Raw genomic sequence first — 23,380 nt, 5'->3', positions numbered from 1 at the left:
CACAAAGCCTGATGGGAGACTAAAGAAAGCTGCCGTATTTACTGAAGTTTATTTCTGAGAATATGCACCTTATGCTCAGTTCATATGTTTGTACAGGTTTGTATGTTTATACAAATATTCCTTATCCAAAATGCTTGGCATCAAAAATGTTTATGATTTTAGATTTTTTTTCAATTTTTGGAATAACTATCTTTACGTTTACAAACACTGAGAGATATCCTGGAGATGGAACTGAAGTCAAAACATGAAATTTATTTATGTTCCTATATTTATATTGTAGTCCTAAAAAACAGATTACACAAGATATGACAGCACATTCTTGTACTCAGAAAATAGGGTGTGGATCCATAAAAGAATTTCATTTATGTTTCACTATATATATGTGTGTGTGTGTGTGTGTGTGTGTGTGTGTGTGTGTGTGTTGTATATGTTTGAATATAAGCCTAGTATTTCAGCCCTTTTTTAGGACTGGAAAAAACCCACCTCGGCTTATACTCGGGTGAGGGTCCTAGTGGGTTTATATTCAGGTCGGCTTATACTCAAGTATATATGGTATATTTATTATTTTTCTCTATTATTATTGGTATTGTTACATTTATTATTTTACTCTATGAATTATTATTATTACATTTTTTATTTTACTCTATTATTGTTGTTACTTTTACATTTATTTTACTCTATTTTATTATTAATACATTTATTATTTTACTGCATTTATTATTACAGTAGAGTCTCACTTATCCAACATAAACGGGCCGGCAGAAGAGCAGTCAGAAGGATGTGTGATATGTCAGAAATGCCATATGCACTGAATGAGCAGAAAGACTTCATAGAGCAACACCCTTTGCTCAGTACCTTCAGTGTCCATCCCATTGAAACTAATAAAGTTTGATATTATCCAGAGTTTTGCGTCTTCACGCAGTGTTCAGGAACATATTCCCCTTGGACATGGGGGTCGTCATTGTGTGTGGTTGCTCTAAGCCTGGAGGTGAAATGCAGCTGGGGTCAAGGCTCTTCCCCAGGGAGCCTCCTTGCCTAGGACTGGATGACTGCCAAGTGCTTGTCCATTGCTCATTAAAAGAAATGAGTAAAAAATCCTGAGCACTGCGCAGCTGTCCGGATGATATATGCAAACTATATGGAGTCCTCCTACCCATGCACCGCACATGGCATTTTTAATACATCAGACATCCTTCCGGCTGGCTTTCCTTGCTTTGAAGCTTAACAAATCCCTGCAGAGATGCATAAATATAATAAGTATGAAAATGGACATTGAGATTTTCTTTTCGTGTTGTGCGCGTGAGAGAATTAACACAGAACAGAAGGTACTTATTTTTAAGATCTGTGTACTGCAGAGAATAAATGACCTCGCCCTGCTTTGCACAGATGCCTTGTCCAGGCTGTAATGACCTTTGGGTATATTATTCATAGCTATCTCTTTCCCCAAAGGCAATCGTAACAGAAGGAAGAGGACACTGGCAGATCTTTGCATAACAAAAAGAGCAGGCATTGTCACAGACTTCAGGTTGAAGCTTCTGTAAAAATCAACTTTTCTTTCAAGTGCATCTTTTGTACAATCAGGCTGCAATTTAAGGAGAAACAGGCTCATGGATTCTCTTGACCCTGCACGAGTTGAACGCTTACATGTTCCTAGTATTAGAAGTAATGGCTGCAATCTTGTTGGTTGCCTTATGCATGCATTTGGGCAATTTTCTCTCATCAGGAACCTGTTTGGTTCAAGGTTGCACAAGTGCAGGTGAGGTCATTGTGCATATATTTATTATTATGTTTATTTATACTCTGCCTTTTCTCTCCACAAAGGAGACTCACAGACACACATGTGCATAGCTGCACATTCATTTGCACAGTGTCACAACTCAGTAATCATTGGGAAAGTGCACAGTTGTCTCCTAACTCTGTGAGCGGTTATTTATTTTATTTATATCCAGCTTTTCTCCCAATATGAAAGCCAAGGTGGCTAGTAGTTTGTTGTTCTGTGCCTTCAAATTGTTTCTGACTTATGAGGACCCAAAGGCAAACCTATCACTGCTTTTCCTTGGTAATACGTTGCCATCCTCCGGGGCAGAGAAAGTAGGTCTCAAACCCTAGTTTCCAGAGTCATAGTCCAATGCACTATATCATGCTGGCATGTTTTTGGTTTTGTGGGGCTCAATATTGACAATATTAATTTCCCTTCCTGAAGGTACTTGCAGGGTGAGTTATTTTTCCCATTCACTATAATTAAAACACACTTAAATATGTATACATAGATACACCCTCCATTAATTTTGTTTAACTTTTTGCTGTTGTTATGTACCTTCAAGTCATTCCTGACCTATGGTGGCTCTAAGATAAATCTGTCACAGGTTTTCATGGCAACATTTATTCAAAAGAGGTTTGGTTTTGCATTCATCTGAGGCTAAGAGCTTTGCCTAAGACAACCCAGTAGGTTTTCCTTTCCAAGTGGGTATTCGACCAATGATCTCTAGCAGCCTGGTCCAGCAATCAAACCATTATACCAAGCCAGTTCTTTAACAATTTGAGGCTCCTTCCACACTGCCCCTATATCCCAGGATCTGATCCCAGATAATCTTCTTATCACAGATTATCTGGCAGTGGAGACTGCCATATAATCTAGTTTAAATCAGATAATCTGAGGGCTGGGTTGTGGCGCAGCTGGCTAGTAACCAGCTGCAATAAATCACTACTGACCGAGAGGTCATGAGTTCGAAGCCCGGGTCGGGTTAAGCCCCCGACCATTAAATAGCCCGGCTTGCTGTTGACCTATGCAGCCCCGAAAGACAGTTGCATCTGTCAAGTAGGGAAATTTAGGTACGCTTTATGCGGAGGCTAATTTAACTAATTTACAACATCATAAAAACTGCCAGCAAAACACGAGGAAAGGAATGAGGAAGTACAGCCACTAGTGGACAGTGAATCAACAGCTCCCCCTGTGGCTGGAATCATGAAGCTGGAAAAAAAATGTTAAATGCCTCTGTGTCTGTCTATATATGTTGTTTGTCTGTTGGCATTGAATGTTTGCCATATATGTGTCCATTGTAATCTGCCCTGAGACCCCTTCGGGCGGAATATAAATACTGTAAATAAATAAAATAATCTGGGATCAGATCCTGAGCTATATGGCAGCATAGAAAGGGCCTGAGTTAAAATCAAATACAGTTAACAAAAGTTTTAAAAAAATCTGAATAGTTGCATTAAAAATATCAGGTCAATATCCCGCATCGTCATCACAACTCTGAGAACACCATCATTGCAGTTATGATTGAGGATGCCCTACTTTCCCTACCTTTGAGATCTAGTAGCACTTGGATTGAAGAACTTCTAAGACACTGGAAATCAGCGAAATTGCTGGTAAATGTCACCAATAGCACACTCCTGATTATGAGGCACCATGAGAACAGGCATCCCATAACTGCTTGGACTGCTTGTCTCAAGGCATCCTCTAACTGGGAGCACAATGCAGAGGTAATTTTTCAAAGCTCCAATCTCCCGTGATTTTGGGTGCTGTGTTTGGTCATTAATTACTGTAAAAAAATGAATCCTCAGAAGCTATGATATCCCAAGACCCCAGCCGGTCCAACAAAGCTCTCAGTGAATGCGGCGATGTATTGGTAAGTGGTCATTATTTCACTTTATGATGATAGATATTGTACATAGCTGCTATTTTATAGCTTGTTGGGATTTTTAGTACTTTTAATTGAAAGGGGTTTTATGTGAAATAGGGTTAATTTTTATTGTTATAATTTTACCTCTTTGTATTCTATTGTATTTTTTGTTGTGTTGCAGTATTGAGTACGTCCTGTGAGCCGCCCAGAGTCCCTCCGGGAAGATGGTGGCAGGATACAAATAAAGATAATTATTACTATTATTATGATTATTATCATTATTATTATTTGAAACACAACAAGATGAGTCCACAGCAGACACTCTGCTGGCTGTTGTATTGGATCACACGTCGGACACTTCCCAAGTGTCTAGGACTGTGTGATGTATCGGTCAATAATGTGTGCAGATCCCAGTAAGGTGGCCTTCTGCAGCTGGCAGGTGGTAATTTTGTCAGCGCCGATTGTGTTTAAGTGCAGGCCAAGGTCTTTAGGCACTGCACCCAGTGTGCCGATCACCACTGGGACCACCTTGACTGGCTTGAGCCAGAGTCTTTGCAGTTCAATCTTTAAATCCTCATACCATGTCAGCTTTTCCAGTTGTTTCTCCTCATTCCTCCTCTATTATTATTATTATTATTATTATTATTATTATTATTATTATTATTATTATTATTATTATTATCACTTCTGATCACTATTTTTAATGTTGAGCACTATTTCAGAACATTTTCCACCAGCCACAAGCTCCCAGTGTATTTTGGGGCAATTTCTGGGGATCCCATGGGCAAACAGGAAACCCACCAACCCCCAGCTGTATATGGTCTGTGAGATGCTTGAATCCACAATAACAATATCAAGAAAGGCTATTGGATTTTTCCCATGATCAGCAGGCAACCCTATTAACAATATTTTGCAGAGCTCAGAAGTGTTCCTTTATGGATTATTGTTCTCCCAACTGTTAGTCACAATGCTTGTAGGATTCTGGGCAATGCAGTATTGAAAAGTAATTTTACCAAGTTCTGACATTCTGTATATTCAAGCTATGAGAGAGTAATGCTTGCATACTGGAGAAAGCAGGGAAACATTTTATTAGGAAAGTGGCAACAACCTCTGGCTAAAAATCTCATCAGTGCATGATTTCTAGCAGAGAGCCTGCTGCACAATTTTATGTCGTCCTCGACTTACTTTGAAAAATCATCTGAAAATCATCAGTTCAGAGCAATTCTGTTTCTCCCATAGCAGTCCATTGGGTGAAGAGAGAGAGAAACCTTGAGAGACTGATCCATAAGGAGAGTTGGAGATAGAAAAAGGGAATGTCAGAAAAACCAAGAGGAAACGTCAGTATGCTCACATTATTTTTAAAGGCAATCTCTTAGTCTTCTTCCAATCAGAGATATCAGTGGAAGGGTATCTTCTAAGAATGTTGAAAGTACTTGGCCCTCCACATTCACCAAAGTTAGGGACAAAGGACACTTGTGAAAGTGAAAAATAGTGAATAATGATCCTGGCCTTTTAAAAACTTGAGAGCACACACCTCTCTAGGATTCTTTAGGTCCTCCAGCGCAGCTGTGTAATAAACATGTTAATGTGGGATTTGTGTATTGGTAGTATTTAAATGAAATTTGTGTCTAGCATGTATTGCGTCATCCAGGAAATGCTATAGTGTGTAAAGAGTTAATTTGGTAAGAAGCTGTATTGACCTTGGATATGTGGCTGGAGCCAGATAGGAGTGTCCAGACTGCAAGTGTGTTTGTATCATTGCTGATTGCATCAGATGAGATCTGTTCTGCCTGCTGAGAAGATCTGTGCTGTTTGTCTAGAGCGAAAGTCTTATGTCCATTGTCTGCAAATCTGTTTGTTTTGTTCAGTAAAACTTTGTAAATACTTTTTACATCGTCTCTGATCGTCCCTTTCGTTCTGCGCTCCACTGACATCATACATTTGCTGCTACGCTGCGCGCATTACTTTGACAAAACATTCTCCTACATTCTCAACCCTAGAAAACCCTATGCTAGGATCACCGTAAGTCAGAAACTACTTGAAGATGCGCAACAGCAATAAAATAATAATTTTAATGGTGTCACAGAATGGTAACCATATAACCCTGAATACATTTGGCTAGCTAATTTCCAGGACTTTCCAAAGAAGGCTAGGGTAGAATTCTACCCAAAACCCTGGTAAATTAATGACTGTCAATCTGAATTGACAATAACAGTGGGCTAGATGGAGCAATGGTTGACTCACACATTTTCACTATAAGACAGCTTCTTATGTTCCTATCACCTTTTAACAGCCACTGCCAGCCAGCCATTCTGAACTCTTAACAGGTAATCTTGATAACAAAGGATTTATTGGCCAGTTCAGTTAATGGTATTAGGAAAATGGCAATTCTATATTCATTGCTAATGTTCCCAGGTAGGTGCAAAAGAAGTTGCTCTTTAGTAGTTGCTTTTGATTCTTCAGGACTGGGACACTATGTAACAAAATTTGAAAAAAAAAGTCTGTTCCTGGTTTGAAAGTGTTATTTCCTGTTTAATTGTGCAATACTTACTTTGTAAATAATTGTTACACTCCAGAAACTTTGTTTTTGTGGCTGCCACAAACTATGTTGGATTGGTTGAGACTCTATGACATATTCATAGAAAATCTATAGAAAAATATGCTGCAGGATGTCCCAGAAAAACAAAGTTTTTGCAGTTTAATAAACCTTTCCCATGTTTTTTTTATATGATAGAATCAATTAGGAATGACATTTATAACACAGGAACAAAAATCATATTACATAGTGTATGGATATGTTTGATATATAGCTCACAAAAAATGAAAAAAAAAAAAACGAGATGCAGAAAGTTGCCATAGTAAATGAATTAGAATATTAATACAACAATTATAACATAATTAAAAGTATTATTTTCAGGATGATTTTGGGACTCAAACCAGAAGTCTGTGCATATAAGTGTTATCATGTACAAGGGGGAAAGCAAACAAACAAATAAACAACAACAGTTTTAATGTGTTGTCGAAGGCTTTCATGGCCGGGATCACAGGGTTGTTGTATGTCTTTCGGGCTGTGTGGCCATGTTCCAGAAGTATTCTCTCCTGACGTTTCGCCCACATCTATGGCAGGATGCCTGCCATAGATGTGGGCGAAACGTCAGGAGAGAGTGCTTCTGGAACATGGCCACACAGCCCGAAAGACATACAACAACAACAGTTTTATTCAGTTATATCCTGCCTTTCTCCCAATAATTACACTCAAGGAAGCTAAGAATGCATTCAAAAATAAAAGAAGAAATATAAAAGTAATTTGAAAAAAATAATAATAAAGTTTAAAACATTAAAAATATTAACATTCATTAATAGACTACAGACAGACCTTATAAACACCACTGTACAGCATGAAAAGTCCAATCAAATCACTTTTTAAGACTAAATAAAATGTTTTAACTTGCAGCTAGGACAAGAGCAAGGATGGGGCCAGCCTGTCTTCCATAGGGAGAGATGTAACCAAGGCATGGATTATCATAGCCAGAGAAATAATTAATCAATAAAACTACAAGACTCAGGAAATGGCACTTGACATGGTGGATATCATGAAAGCAATGTATGCAGTTGCTAGAGAAGATCACTGATCTCAACAGAAAAAGTCTCATTGAGTAGTAAGTCAATGTAACAGCAATTTGATGTAATGAGTTAGAACAAGTGTGGTATAGTGGATTGAATATTGGATTAGGAATGCATCTACAGTGTAGAATTACTGCAGTTTGATACAATTTTAATCGCTATGGCTCAATGCTATTGAATTGTGGAAGTTGTTGTTTGTTGGGGCGCCATCATTCTTTGGAAGAAAAAGCAAAAGGCCTTGTACATCTACAAATCTGATAATTTCATGGCATTGAGCTACAGCCGTTAAAGTGGTGTCGAACTGCATTAATTCTACAGTGTAGATACACCACAGGACTCTGGAAGACTAGGGTTCAAATCCCCTCTCAGCCTTGAGCAAGTCACACTCTTTCAGCCTCAGAGGTCAGCAATAGCCAACTGCCTTGGAATAAAGAAAACAGTTTTACATAGTCACCATCAGCTAAAGTCAACTTAAAAGACCTTAAAAACTCTGAGGATGGCTGCCATAGATGTGAGCGAAATGTCAGGAGAGAATGCTTCTGGAACACAGCCATACGGTCTCACAGCAACCCAACTTAAAAATGTATAGCAACATCTACAAGAGGTGAGACCTAATTTTAGATGCTGCAATGATAAGAATATTGAGAAAATTAAAGAGTAACACCATCTTAATAATCAGCCATAACAATATGCCTGCAGAGTATGCCTAAGATATAGAGAGGGAGATCCTATAAGTCTGCAGCTAAATATGTGCTCTTTGACTAACATGTTATCAATTCCTATTCATACAAGTCATAATGATTACTAATGAAATCACAAAGGTGAAGCAATAATAAATAGCAAATGATATTCTATGCAGAACGGATTACTGCAGCTTCTCACTCTTTTCACAATGGGGCAACCCTACACAGTGCGTAAGGAGTGTGTATAAAACATGGCACTGTTCCATGAATGGATCCTTTATTGTTTTCTAGGAACACTGAATGCCCAATTATCTGCAAAGACAGCCTGTCAGGGTTTTTGCTGTGACTTTTTTTTGTAAATAATACATGCATTTCCTATTTTTGCCTTCGGTATGCACATTCATCAGAAAACAGCTCACGTTTGCTGACGCCTGAATGATAAATGTAGTTTCTAGTTGCCTCAGGGGTCTTGCAGGGTCAAATTCTGCATTGTGTCAAGCATGTTATGGGGGGAGGAAAGAAAGGTGTGCTTATGCTGGTCATTTTCTTTGTCAAGGAAAGAAGGCAGATGCATAGGTCCCTAATCTAGACTGAGATGTCAATATGCCCAGAAGAGAGTCTCTTTGTTCTGGGTTTGCAGCTAAAAAGTGCCTCCTGATTGCTATTGTGTCCAAGGTGCTATTGATTTTCAATTATATCTGAATATTTATAATATGTGTTGTTGTTTTTACTGTGGTTTATTTTCAAACAATGTCTGATTTTTGCTCACTGTAAGGCTGAGAGCCGATGTGGTGTAATGGTTTGAACATTAGACTACTACCTCTCTCTCCAGATTCTCCTATTTTCATTTCCCTAATCACTTTTTATTTTAAATAGTACAGCAGTCTCACTTATCCAACATAAACGGGCTGAATATGTTGGATAATAAGGAGGGATTAAGGAAAAGCATATTAAACATCAAATTAGGTTATGATTTTACAAATTAAGCACCAAAACATCATGTTATACAACAAATTTGACAGAAAAAGTAGTTCAAGAGGTAGCAATGTTATGTAGTAATTACTGTATTTACAAATTTAGCACCAAAATATCACGATGTACTGAAAAAATGCGTTGGATAAACCAGAACGTTGGATAAGCGAGTGTTGGATAAGTGAGACTCTACTGTATTTTGTGTTTTAGCCTTTTAATCCATCCCTGTATTTCAACTTTTAGCTAGACTATGATGATTTTAATGTATAAAGCTTCTATGAAGCTGTACCCCACTTTTCTTACACTGGTCTATGACCATAATAAAGTTATGTTTGTTACAAATTTGGAGTCCAGAGTTTGAGTTTCTGCTCATCCATGTAAATACATGGCTGAGTCACATACTCTCAGCCCCAGAAAAACTATGATAGGGTTGCCATAAATTGGAAATGACTCAAAGGCACACACAACAGCAAGAAAGGTGAACCTCTTATGGGGTTTCCTGAGTTAAGAGTATGTTGCTTGCCAAAGATCACCCAGTGGGCTTCCATTTAGGAGTAAAGATTTGAACTCTGTTCTCCAGAGTCATGTAGTTTTCAGACTGGTATATATCAAAAAACCACAAAAAGCAATAAGCCAAAACAATATGCAATAGGCTAGATCCTATATCATGCTTGTGTAGTATAAATCTATATGTAAGCAGATGCAGCAGCGCTCCATGCAGTCTTGCTGGCCACATGACCTTGGAGATGTCTATGGACAACGCCGGCTCTTCGGTCTAGAAATGGAGATGAGCACCAACCCCCAGAGTTGGTCACGACTGGACTTAATGTCATGGGAAACCTTTACCTTCTTTAAGTAGATACAGAGGAGTTGTACTGTGTCACTGTTCTGTGGAACACCAGTGGGAAGAGGTTCATGCGCCTAGCACACAGCCAGGAAAAGTGAGCAGCTCTTGCCTTTTCTGACCGCCAGCAAGTTGCCCCTGTTAGCCCTCCAAAAATTAGTAGTTTACCTAGAGCTACCTAGAGTCAAAGGAGATGCCTTATTCCATGGAAAAGGCAGCTATGTGCAAAACCAAATGGAGACATAACTTCTTAATTGTGGCTGGATCTACACTGCCCTATATCCCAGGATCTGATCCCAGATTATCTACTTTGAACTGGATTATATAAGTCTTCACTCTCATATAATTTGGGATAAGTAGAGAATCTGGAATAAGATCCTGGCATATAGGGCAGTGTAGAAGGGGTCCCAGCGAAACTTGAAATTTAGTAATATTTTTGATAGAGTCTCATTTATCCAACACTCACTTATCCAACATTCTGGATTATCCAACGCATTTTTGTAGTCAATGTTTTCAATACATCGTGATATTTTGGTGCTAAATTCGTAAATACAGTAATTACTACATAGCATTACTGCATATTGAACTACTTTTTTGTTTTATAACATGATGTTTTGATACCTAATTTGATGTGTAATAGGCTTTTCCTCAATCCCTCCTTATTATCCAACATAATCACTTATCCAACATTCTGCCGGCCTGTTTATGTTGGATAAGTGAGACTCTACTGTACTTTGTATTTAGAGGCACCTTGAGGCCTTAGGCAACTTGCTGGCTTCCAGCTGTTTTGGGATGACATATCCCAGTATCCTCCAATCAGCAGGGCTATTGGCTGGGCAGTTCTGGGTATTGTAGACCCAAAAGGGAACTTTTCCTGAGTTCTGGTGCCAAGGAATGACACATAACATGACACATGTTTGCACTGTCATGAGGAAATGTTACAAAGCATAGTCACAGAAGTATTCCACCTAAACCTTAAGAGGAAATTTCTGATGGCAAGACCTGTTTGACAGTAGATATTGCGCCTTGGAGTGTGGTGGAGTCTTCTTTTATTTGGAGGTTGTGAAACATAGGCTAGATAGCCATCTGTCAGGAGTGTTTTGATTGTGTGTTTCTGCATGACAGAATGGGGTTGGATTGGGTGGACCTTGTGGTCTTTTCTAACTCTATGGTTCTGTGAGTAAGCTATATATTTGATGCTGGATATGATAGTCGTGAAGGCTTATTTGACAAAATTTTGACCTGCTTGGATTTCTTATTCACCACTATCTGATAATAATTTCTGGCTACTCATGAAGAAGACTGGCTAATACTGGTCAGTCACTTTGGCATTCCCAATGGTGTAGTAACGAATTCTGTTTCCAGGTGTTCCTCATGACAGCCTTCATTACCAGATTTGCCTGCTACACCCAGTTGCAAATGAAAACCATCATCCAAACCAGCTGTATTTATTTATTTATTTATTTATTTATTTATTTATTTATTTATAGTATTTATATTCTGCCCTTCTCACCCTGAAGAGGACTCAGGGTGGATCACATTGTACACATATAAGGCAAACATTCAATACCATATAACATAGAACAGAGACAGACACAGAGGCAATTGAAACCTTCTCCAGCTTCCTGAGGATATGCTTGATTCCGGCCACAGGGGGAGCAGCTGCTTCATCATCCACTGCGATGGCACTTCCTCATTCCAACGGCGGCTGGGTGATTTTTATGGTGTCGTAAATTAGCCTCCCCACATATAAGTGGTACCTAAATTTCCTACTTGATAGATGCAACTATCTTTTGGGCTGCTTAGGTCAGCAACGAGCAGGGGCTATATTTTATTTTTAATTGTCGGGTGCTCACCCTGACACGGGCTGGCCTCGAACTCATGACCTCTTGGTCAGAGTGATTTATTGCGGCTGGCTGCTAACCAGCCTGAGTCACAGCCTGGCCCCTGTAGCAGTTTCCAATCCCACAAAGAGCGGGGCCTAATGTAAATTTTGTTGTTGCTTTGATAGAAAGTCCCAAGACTGTTGAGAGGACAGAGAGAAGAGTCAGGTATATGCCACTTTTAATACATTTGGAGGACAATCTCTCCTGTCTCCTTCCTTCCCTGACCTGTTTCACAGGGTTGTACTGAGGATAAAGTGGGAATACAGGTACTTCCACTTTTATTAGTTACTTTGAGTCTTATTTTAAGAGAAGAAAGTTGGATATAATTAACAACAACTCATTACTGTAAGGATAAAGAGAGAAGCCCAGTAAGTTCCTCCTTGTCGTCCTCTCTCTTTTACTCACTCCCCTCCCTCTCTCTGCCTGACTGACCTTTTGGGCTGTTGTGAAAATAAAACAGGAAGCTTGGTAATTTCACTTATTTAATAATTGTGATGATTAAAAAAAATGAAAGCCAGGTCATGCATGTTTAATGTTATTTGCAGAAAAGTTCTTCCTCAATCTCTGTCACACCTACATCCCCTCTCTGCCTGACCTTCCATATAGAATTGTTGTGAAAATAAAGAGGTGCATTAGATAATGCTACTTCTGTTTCATAGATGTGAGGCTAAAAGAGGGAAGCCAGGGAATGCCAGTTTTATTTCATTTATTGGAAACCTCATTTTCAATATTTTTCTCCCCCTTTCCTCTCTCCGCCAGCCCTACCTCACAGGGTTATTGTGAAAATAAATATAGGGAGCCAGGAAATGCCACTTCTGTCTCTTAACTATAACTAATGTCCCTTCCACTCAGCCATATAACATAGAATGTCAAGGTAGAAAATCCCACAATATCTGCTTTGAACTGGGTTATCTGAGTCCACACTGTTCAAAGCAGAAAGTGTGGGTGGGATTTTATTCAGCTGTGTGGAAGGGGCCTATAAGAAAGGGAAGCCAGGTCATGACAGTTTTATCTCATTTGGAGGAAAGCTCCTCTCTTTCCCTGCTTTTAATTTGTATATGTAATATTTGCATTGTGTCATACTTGTTGTTAGCCACCTGGAGTCCCTATATATGGGAGAAAGACATATTTATATAAATAAATATGAACTATATAGTTGTGTAAGAGTAGAGAGAAAGAAGGCAGCAAATACAAGGTGTCCATAAAGTCTCTTTACCATTTAAAGCAGGCATGGGCCCTCCCTCCAAGTGTTTTGGATTTCAACTCCCACAATTCCTAAAAGCCACTGCATGTCTCGCCCTCCTCCCGGCATAAGGATGGGGCCACTCGCATTGTCTTTATGCCGGGAGGAGGGTGAGACATGTGGTGGCTGAGAGTGCTCCGGAGGGCTCTCAGCAACCACATACCTTCCTTGAGCTGTCCTCCCGGCATAAGGATGGGGCCACTCCCACTGTCCTTATGCTGGGAGGAGGGCAAGACATGAGGTGGCTGAGAGGGCTCCAGTGGGCTCTCAGCAACCACATACCTTCCTTCAGCTGTCCTCCCAGCATAAGGATGGGGCCACTCGCACTATCCCTATGCCGGGAGGAGGGTGAGACATGTGGTGGCTGAGAGGGCTCCAAAGGGCTCTCAGCAACCACATACCTTCCTTGAGCTGTCCTCCCGGCATAAGGATGGGGCCACTTGCATTGTCCTTATGCTGGGAGGGCGAGACATGCGGTGGCTGAGAGGGCTCTGGAGGGCTCTCAGCAACCACATACCTTCCTTGAGCTGTCCTCCCAGCATAAGGATGGGGCCACTCGCATTGTCTTTATGCCGGGAGGAGGGCGAGACATGCGGTGGCTGAGAGGGCTCTGGAGGGTTCTCAGCAACCACATACCTTCCTTCAGCTGTCCTCCTGGCATAAGGATGGGGCCACTCCCACTGTCCTTATGCTGGGAGGAGGGCAAGACATGAGGTGGCTGAGAGGGCTCCAAAGGGCTCTCAGCTACTGAGTGCCTTCCTCGCCCATCTTTTTGGCATTAGGATGTGGTGAACCACCATGTCCTTACGCCAAGAGGACAGGGAAAATGAGGAGGGCGTGATATAATTGACCAGAAGGCCACATCCAGCTCCACGGGCCTTAGTTTGCCCATGCCTGATCTAGGTTCACGCCCAAGCTGTTGATCCTGCACCTTCAAGAGGAGTGTAACCCCGTCCAGCACAGGCTGTAACCCTATACCCTGTTCGGCCTTACAATTGAACACCGTGTATTATTATTATTATTATTATTATTATTAGAAACACAACAAGATGAGTCCACAGCAGACACTCTGCTGGTTGTTGTACTGGATCACACACGTCAGACACTTCCCAAGTGTCTAGGGCTGTGTGATGTATTGGCAAATTATGCATGCAGATCCCAGTAAGGTGACCTTCTGTAAGGTGGCAGGTGGTAATTTTGTCAGCGATGCTTGTGTTTAAGTGCAGGCCAAGGTCCTTCACTGGGACCACCTTGACTGGCTTGTACAAGAGTCTTTGCAATTCGATCTTTAAATCCTCATATGGTGTCAGCTTTTCCAGTTGTTTTTCTTCAATCCTGCTGCCCCTGGGATTGCAACATCAACAATCCATATTTTGTTTTTTAACACGATCATGAGGTCAGGAGTATTGTGCTCCAAAACTCTGTCTGAATTCGGAAGTCCCAGAGTAGCTTGACATGTTCATTCTCTATAACTTTTTCCTGCTTGTGATCCCACCAGTTCTTTGTCGCAGGCAGATGGCATTTGTGGCACAAGTTCCAATGAATCATCTGAGCAATGGTGTTATGCCTCTGCTTGTAGTCTGTCTGTGCAATCTACTTGAAACAGCTGAGGACATGATCTATTGTTTTATCTGCTTCCTTATTATTATTATTATTATTATTATTATTATTATTATTAAACTCCCACAATTCCTAAAAGCCTATGGGCTGTTGGGAATTGTAGGAGTTAAAGTCCAAAATGCCTGGAGGGAAGGCCCAAGTTGGCCCATGCCTGCTCCCAGGGAAAGCAGGCAAACAGATAAACACTAAATCGGTATTTCCCAAAAACTGGCCTTCCAGGTGCTTTGGGCTTCTGCTGCTGCTGCTCAGTCATTTAGTCATCTCCGACTCTTTGTGACCTCATGGACCAGTCCACGCCAAAGCTCCCTGTCGGCCGTCACCGCCCCCAGTTCCTTCAAGGTCAACCCAGTCACTTCAAGGATACCATCCATCCATCTCGCCCTCGGTTGGCCTCTCTTCCTTTTTCCTTCCATTTTCCCCAGCATCGTGATCTTTTCCAAGCTTTCCTGTCTTCTCATGATGTGGCCAAAATACTTCAGCTTTGCCTCTAATATCCTTCCCTCCAGTGAGTAGCCGGGCATTATTTCCTGGAGGATGGACTGGTTGGATCTTCTTGCGGTCCAAGGCACTCTCAGGATTTTCCTCCAGCACCAGAGTTCAAAAGCATCTATCTTCCTTATGGTCCAGCTCTCGCATCCATCGGTTACTATGGGGAATACCATTGCTTTGACTATGCGGACCTTCGTGGCCAGTGTGATGTCTCTGCTCTTCACTATTTTGTCCAGGTTGGCCATTGCTCTCCTCCCAAGAAGTAAACATCTTCTGATTTCCTGGCTGCAGTCTGCATCTGCAGTGATCTTCGCGCCTAGAAATATAAAGTCAGCTCCCAGCATCTTTGCTCTTTAGCCAAGGCAGTGGAGGCTTCTGGGAGTTGAAGTCCAGAACCTCTGGAGGGAGAGAGTCTGGCAATCAAGGCACCGGGAATGGATCCTTCCTTTGAGGCTTCTCCTCCTCTCCGGCCCCGCCCATGGGAGGAGGAGGAGGAGGAGGAGGAGGAGGAAGATGGGCGGGTCCTTGTGGAGCCCAAGCCCGGCCCCCTCAGACGCCACTCTGCCTCTGCGGTCGCCCGCCCACCCACCCACCCGCGCCTTGGCAATGATTAACCAGCGGCGTCGGCGTCACCTGCCTTAACCTGAGCCGGGCTTTGGGAGAGCCTGGGAGGGCAGGGCTGGACCTGGGAAGAGGGAGGCGGAGGGAGGAAGGACCGAGGCAGGATCCCAAGACCGGAGCAGGAGACGCCTCTTTGCTCCTGACGTCTGGAACCGGCTGGGCGAGGAAGGCGCAAAAGGCGGCGGCGGCAGGCGGTGAGAGCGGGGCAGCGCTTTCTTCCTCGCCTCCTTCCTTCCTTCCCGAGCAGCCAAGAAGAAAGGAGAGAGCCATGGCTTAGCAGCCAAGGGCTGGTCCTGCCTCGGGGTCGTGCTTTGGGGGCCCGGAGGGGCTTTGGCGCAGCGCTGGAGGGCGAGGAGCGAGGAGGAAGGTAAGCCTGGCACAGGTATCGCGGGGATGAAAGAGGAAGGCAGCGCCTCGCCTTCACCCGACAGCCGGGCGGCGTCCCGGTCTCGTTTTCCATCCACAGCTGAGCCTCCCCGGCCTCTTCCTGGCTTCAGCCTGCGGCCTTTCTCCCTAGGCTGAGCCACGACACCTGGAGGCTTCTCTTTTGGGCATCCAAGGAGGGTCATTGGTTTGTCAGGACTGCGGTCGAAGAGGGCCCTTTGCTGCAGGATCCAGGAGGTGGTGGATTCTTTTTTTGCATCATAACAGGGATGGATCGGGCCAAGTCCCACCTTCAAAATAAATATATATATATATATATATATATATATATATATATATACCTCACCACCTCTGAGTTTGCCTGCCATAGGTAAAGGTAAAGGTTTCCCCTGACGTTAAGTCCAGTCGTGTCCGACTCTGGGGGTTGGTGCTCATCTCCATTTCTAAGCCGAAGAGCCGGCGTTGTCTGTAGACACCTCCAAGGTCATGCATGACTGCATGGAGCGCCGTTACCTTCCCTCCAAAGCGGTACCTATTGATCTACTCACATTTGCATGTTTTCGAACTGCTAGGTTGGCAGGAGCTGGGGCTAACAGCAAGCGCTCATTCCGCTCCCGGGATTTGAACCTGGGACCTTTCGGTCTGCAAGTTCAGCAGCTCAGTTCTTTAACACACTGCGCTACCACCAGGGGCCCTGCCATAGATGTGGGCAAAACGTCAGGAGAGAATGCTTCTGGAACATGGACATACAGCCCGGAAAATGCACAACAACCCAGTGTTTCACCTTCGACAACACAAATATAAATACGTTGCATGGGGAGAGGAGTTGGGAAGGTGATGGGAAGCCAGGCCAGGTGAAGCCCAGGTGCCCAGGATAGGAAAGCATGAAGGCCAGGATGTTCAAAACGTGAACATCACTTGCCTCAACCAGAAAAAGAGTTCTTTCTCCCACCGTGGACCTTCCACAGATAGATAAACCCGACTTGCCTAGTTTCCAACCGACCTCACAACGTCTTAGGATGCCTGTCATAGATGTGGGCGAAACATCAGGAGAGAATGCTTCTGGAATATGCGTAGAGCCTGGAAAATGCACAACAACCCAGTGATTCTTGCCAACAACACAATCCTCCTTTTGTCAGGCATCTAGGGTGTATTTCTATCCCCTCCCCAGACCTTTAGGTTTTATGTGTTGTCAAAGGCTTTCATGGCCTTGCTGTGAGTTTTCTGGACTGTATGGCCATGTTCCAGAAGCATTCCCTCACATTGATGGAAGGCATCCTCAGAGGTTGTGAGGTATATTGGAAATTAGGCAAGGGAGGTTTATATATCTGTAGAATGTCTAGGGTGGGAGAACGAACTCTTGTCTGCTGGAGGCAAGTGTGAATGTTGCAATTTGTCAACTTGATTATTTACTGTATTTATATATCGCTTTCACCCACATCCATGGCAGGCATCCTCAGAGGTTGTGAGATCTGTTGGGAACTAGGCAAGGGAGGTTTATGTATCTGTGGAAGGTCCAGGATGGGAGAAAGAACTCTTTGTCTGTTTGAGGCAAGTGTGAATGTTGCAATGTGTCACCTTGATTTTTTACTTTATTTATATACTGCTGTTCTCACCCCAGGGGTGAGATTCAAAGTGGTAATGGCAAAATTCAATGCCTAACATACATATAAAACCAAATAAAGAAATCTAAACAAGAAACATTTAGCTATGCATTAAAAACAGTAAGACAACTAAACATAAGATAAAACAATATTTAGACATCAAGGCATAGAATTAAAACCACCAGTGGTTCTCAACCTATGGGTCCCTAGATGTTTTGGCCTTCAACCCCCAGAAATCCTGGTAAACTGGCTGGGATTTCTGGGATTTGTAGGCCAAAACACCTGGGGACCCACAGGTTGAGAACCACTGATATAAACATTAAAATCACATGACTCAAAATTGTAAACTGGGGCCATTCAAATTGTCGATTGCACATATTCCATATTTATTTCTTGTACTGCATTATTTTACTGGCCAAAAGCTTGGTCTTTGTTTCGTTTCTAAAGGCCAGGAGGGAGGGCACCGATCTAATCTCACTGGGAAGAGCCAAGGAGTCACCACCGAGAAGACCATGTCTCTTCTCACCTCCAGTCACGCTTGTGACTCAGGTATGACGGAGAGCAGGGCCTCCCCAGAAGAACTTAACCTTCTAGCATTGAAAAGCCTTGCGGCTTCAAGGCCTAGCTAACTGCCTGGGGGAATCCTTTGTTGGGAGGTGATTAGCTGGCCCTGATTGTTTCATGTCTGGAATTCCCCTGTTTTCAGAGTTGTTCTTTACTTACTGTCCTGATTTTAGAGTTTTCTTAAATACTGGTAACCAGATTACGCAGAGAAGCCATTGAAGTCCACAAGCATGTGGACAATTACAACAGAAAGGAGGAAACCATGAAAATGAAGAAATATCTGGCTACCAGTATTAAAAAAAAACTCTAAAATCAGGACAGTAAATAGAGAACAACACTCAGAAAACAGGGGAATTCCAGACAGGAAACAATCAAGGCCAGCTAACACATCAGAACAAAGGATTCCCCAGGCAGGAATCAGCCAGGCCTTAAAACTGCAAGGCTTTTCAATGCTAGTCAAGGTGATGAATTGCAGCATTCACACTTTCCTCCAACAGGCAAGTGTTCTTTTTCCCACCCTGGACCTTCCACAGATATATAAACCCCCCATACTTAGTTTCCACAACTTCTGAGGATGCCTGCCATATATGTGGGTGAAACGTCAGGAGAGAATGCTTCTGGAACATAGCCATACAGCCTGGAAAACTCACAGCAATTCTTTAGATTTTATTCTCCATCCTTTCTGCACACCCCGCAGGTTGGTTTTGGGGTGGATTGGTCTGGCATCTCAAGGGTGGCAGCGGGTCGAACAAGTTTCCTTTTATTTCTCGGTGTTGAGAGAGAGAATGAGAGAATACAGGGAATAAGGGAAAGGATGAGCTTGTGTTGCCATAAAGATGGCCATTCTGGCCTTCATCCTTTTATTTTGGAGTCCCAACCAGAGCAGAGTGTTACTGGTGCAAATCCCTTTCATTGAGAATGTACAGGGACCAATCTCTCTCCATCCCCAGCCCTCCTTTCTCCCAGGTTCTGTGGTTTCCTTGCTGCCTCCAAAATAACCCAGACCCCCATCCCCACCCAATAGCCTTTTAGGCTTCTCCACAGTGTTTGAGTCCTATTCTTTGCTTGGCTTTTATCCTAGAGTTGTGACTCTATGGTTTCACACTGATGTGGCATTAGGGGCTGTGCAATAGTGATTAGAATATGGAAGGATGGGTGCTTTGTTTTGAAATTTGACATATATAACGCGTATTGGGGATAGCATTTAATTTCATTGTACGATGTACAGTGACAATAAAGCCATTCTATTCCGTATTGTGCTTTTCCCGCATGGCGGGGGCTTGGACTCGATGGGCCTTGGGGTCTCTTCAAATGCGACGATTGGGCTGCTTTTCCTTCTAAACAAAGAGCAGGTCTCCTCTCTCCAGTCTCGGCTTCTTTCTCCCAGAGGAATGAAGCCACTTCATTGCCTGCCAATCCCCCCATCGCATCTCCCTCCTCCCTTTTTCCTTTGCCCACCCGCCAAGCGATTTCGCTTAATCGTGGCACCTTGGGGGTTTGTTGGCTGGTGGCCTGGTGTATGATTTCTCTGGCTTTCCCCGGCTGTCCCCCGGCCCTTTGCCTGGGAGGGTGTGGAGAGCTGCTGACGGTGGCTTTGTCATGGTGGCAGAGCTAGGAGGCATCCAGTCGAACTGGCATCTGGCGGCTGCCAGCCACTCTGGGCGGCTCAGAGCTTCGCCATCCTTGAGCACGCTTTTTGTTTGGCTGCTCCTCTATTGTGATGGTTTCTCCCCTCTAAATCATGTGCTTCATGGAATAAATCCCACCTCTTTCTCCTCTCACCCCATCTTTTCTTTTTCCTCCTCCTCTCCTTCTCCCCTCCTTTTATTTAGAAGGGCTGCACAAAAAAGGAATCAGACAGATTATGGTGACCCGGACTTATGTTTTCTGCCCCTGTGTTTGCCTTTCAAGCCTCCTTTCCTTTTGGGGGAGATATCCACAATAAGCATTCGTTGTGGTGTATCTGTCGAGGCGTTGAACACACAGCAGCCAAATCTCATGGGGGAAAATAATAAGGGAAAATGAAGCCTGCAAGCTTCAATTACTGCTCGGACTTGTGTCTGCATTGTGGGCCAATAGGCGCTTCTATGGCATGTTTATTCCCTTCCTCCTAGCAACAGATGCCAACATGTCCCTTCAGCTTGGTTGCATGCATTTGAAGAACAGGCCAGAAAGGAAAGGGGGAGGCAGTGGAAAATATAGTCTCAAAAGGAAGAACGAATGAAGCCTGAGTTCAGTCATGCCTAAGGTTGCCAGAGTAGAAACTAGAAAGGGCTCCTCTGCCTTTAATGTTTGTATAGATGAGAAATCCTGAATTTACAAGACTTGAATGAGGTTTGGTAACATGGTGACTTGGAGGTCTTCGGTGGCTCAGTGTGTTAAAATGCTGAGCTGCTGAACTTGCAGACCGAAAGGTCCCAGGTTCAAACCCGGGGAGCGGAGTGAGTGCCCGCTGTTAGCTCCAGCTTCTGCCAACCTAGCAGTTAAGAAAACATGCAAATGTGAGTAGATCAATAGGTACTACTCCGGCGGGAAGGTAACGGCGTTCCATGCAGTCATGCCAGCCACATGACCTTGGAGGTGTCTACGGATAACGCCGGCTCTTTGGCTTAGAAATGGAGATGAGCACCAACCCCCAGAGTCGGACACGACTAGACTTAACGTCAGGGGAAACCTTTACCTTTACCTTAACATGGTGACTTGGAGGTCTCCCATTCATAGGGTTACTATAAATACCTCATCACACTAGAGTTTGGATCCACTTTAAATCCACTTTAGGGAGGAGCCTTTAAACAGCTCATTCAGACAAATCCTGGGCCTGAACAAACTACAAACACCAGAACACTGCAGGAGGCAGAAACCAGATTTAAAGTGGATCCATGCTCTGGTGTGATGAAGCGGAGTAAGTTAAAAAGATGATGGGATTTCAGCTGGTGTTGTTTATTCTGCTTGTCATGCAAGCAATTCCTGCTGAAATTCTTTGTAACCATTCAAGGTATAGGAACCTGGTCCAGTTTTCACTCTGGCAGACCCAATTAAACATTTTGTGGACTGGGATGCTTTTCACATATATTATCTATATAATCTTTAAACTTTCCTATAAAGTAGTTCAATGTTTTCATTCTCCTGTTGCAGATTGGATAGGGAAGGGAGAGATCGGGTGAGACCTATAGGTAAATCCCTATGGATGCCATGGAAGGGGCACATTTAGTTTAAGTTCTTGTTAAGTTCACAGCAGATATGAATCAGCGACTTCTTGGTGCAGTACAAGTCTAAACCAATTGTATTGTATAACAGTGATTATAACAGTTTTGATACCACTTTTTTGTAGTTGCACTCAGGACCTGCATCCTGTTGGGGACTTACACTACTGTAGTAGTCACTTATAGCTTGTAGTAATGGGAAATCCAGTGTATTGTAGTGATTTGAGTGTTGGACTCTGGAAACCTGGATTTGGTTATAGAAACCCACTGTGTGAATTTGGGCAAGTCACATTCTCTCAGCTTCAGAGGAAGGCAAATCCAACTCTTCTGTGAATGAATCATCCCTATACAACCCTGCGATAGGTTCCTTAGGATTACCATGAGTTGGAAATGACTTGATGGCACATAATAATAACAATAAGGTGGAAGTGGGGAGTTGCTAGCAAGGCCATTAAATGCTAATCAAGGTGATCAATGGCAACATTCACACTTGCCTCAAACAGACAAGAGTTCTTTCTCTCAGTCTGGACTTTCCACAGATATATAAACCCCACTTGCCTAGTTTCCAACAGACCTCTCACCTCTGAGGATGCCTGCCGTAGATATGGGCGAAACATCAAGAGAGAATGCTTCTAGAACATGGCCATACAACCTGGAAAACTCACAGCAACTCAACAACAAACTACTATCACTACCTCCTCCAGTATTGTTATGTTGGCAAATGCAGTCTTGATCATGGAATCCTGTAATTCCTAGTTTCATGAGAGCAGAGAGTTCTCTGCTAAAGAACAGTACTGTGGCAGGTTAGGGGAGTGAACTAGAGCTCTGTGGCACAAGGACCTTGTGAAACTACAAATTCCAGGATTATGTGGAATGGAGCCATGATCAAACTGTTGTCATGTCATGTCATGTAGTCATACTCTGAAAAGCAAGGATCACAGATTTCAGTAGGTCTTACTTCCACGTAAATATGTTTAGGGTTGCAGTCCTATCTTTGCAGCACATGCTCACTGACACTTTAATAGTGGCAACTTTCTTCTATGCTCTGTTCCTTTTCATTTGCTAAATTTACCAGGAGTGGGGGATGAAGGCATTGCCTTCCCAAATAGATATTCCGTCCTCCCCCCATGCCATTTTCTTTAATCACCATATTTCTGCATTGCAAAGAGTGAGACACTGAGGGTTGTTTATGTCTAGGGCTCCTGCATTTGCTTTGTTTACATACCCCTGATACTTTGCTCATCCCTTTTCTCTGGATTGAACGCCTTCAATATATTTCTAAATGCTGAGTTGAAGTTTTAATTTAATGCAATGCTTGACGTTTTGGGACCAGAGGAAAATTTCACCCCTTTGCAGCAGATGCTTTACCTTCACCTAGTAAACAGATATAATGCCTGTTTGGATATTGCTTTGTTTTCCTGTGTTCTGTTTGTGGCAGAGATAATAGAAGTTTATTTCCATGGAAACACCATCCTTTCTTTCGTGGCATTTAAACTTAGGTCCGAGTAGTGTTTGTGATTCAGATACCTCTTTAAAGGTTTATGATGGTATTTTCATTTGCAAGTCAGTGCTCTCTTTATAAAAATACATCTTAAAATGGAAAAGCTATGTTTTTCAAAATTCAGCATGTTAGGAGTTTTGCACTAGACCTTTACCAAGTCAACAACATGCCATAGGAAGAGATGAGAGCAATTTATACAGATACTTGTATATTTACCCTATATATATATATATATTTTAAAAACCCTCCTTGAATGGTCCCTACGCTGTTTTTAAAATATGTTGTGAATTATCCTGCACTAAATTTTAAGAAGGATGTGGCACTATTTGTGTAAATAAAGATACAAACTCACTCACACAAACACACAAAGTCTAGATGTCACAAGACTTGAAAATGGGTGTGAGGCCAAATCTTGCTGGCATTTGTTAAGTGGTGTTACTACAGATGTGCAGAGAACAGGTGAGGAAAGCAGTTTTCATTAAATTTCTTCTTGTTATGTGTAGCTAAAAAGCAAAA

At 42.6% G+C, this 23,380-nt stretch overlaps 2 protein-coding genes across 8 annotated transcripts in view; one reads left to right on the top strand and one right to left on the bottom strand.

Moving 5' to 3' along the window:
* The window catches only part of LOC134295586 (uncharacterized), a 252,270-nt gene that overhangs the window by 105,768 nt on the left and 123,122 nt on the right, over positions 1 to 23,380 (bottom strand). The window lies entirely within an intron of this gene.
* Positions 15,574 to 23,380, top strand: part of cep170b (centrosomal protein 170B) — a 92,741-nt gene continuing 84,934 nt past the window's right edge. For 5 of the 7 annotated variants that reach the window (XM_062968552.1, XM_062968546.1, XM_062968548.1 and 2 more), the window contains exon 1: positions 15,575 to 15,975. The gene's annotated coding sequence lies outside the window, so the exon portion shown is untranslated. Of the gene's footprint in view, positions 15,976 to 23,380 lie in introns of all 7 variants that reach the window. The other 2 variants (XM_062968551.1, XM_062968550.1) reach the window with 2 other exon arrangements.

This window comes from Anolis carolinensis, chromosome 1, assembly GCF_035594765.1.
Source record: "Anolis carolinensis isolate JA03-04 chromosome 1, rAnoCar3.1.pri, whole genome shotgun sequence".
Lineage (NCBI taxonomy): Eukaryota > Metazoa > Chordata > Lepidosauria > Squamata > Dactyloidae > Anolis > Anolis carolinensis.
The sequence above is the reverse complement of the archived record's forward strand: the minus strand, read 5'-3'. Positions and strand labels throughout refer to the sequence as shown.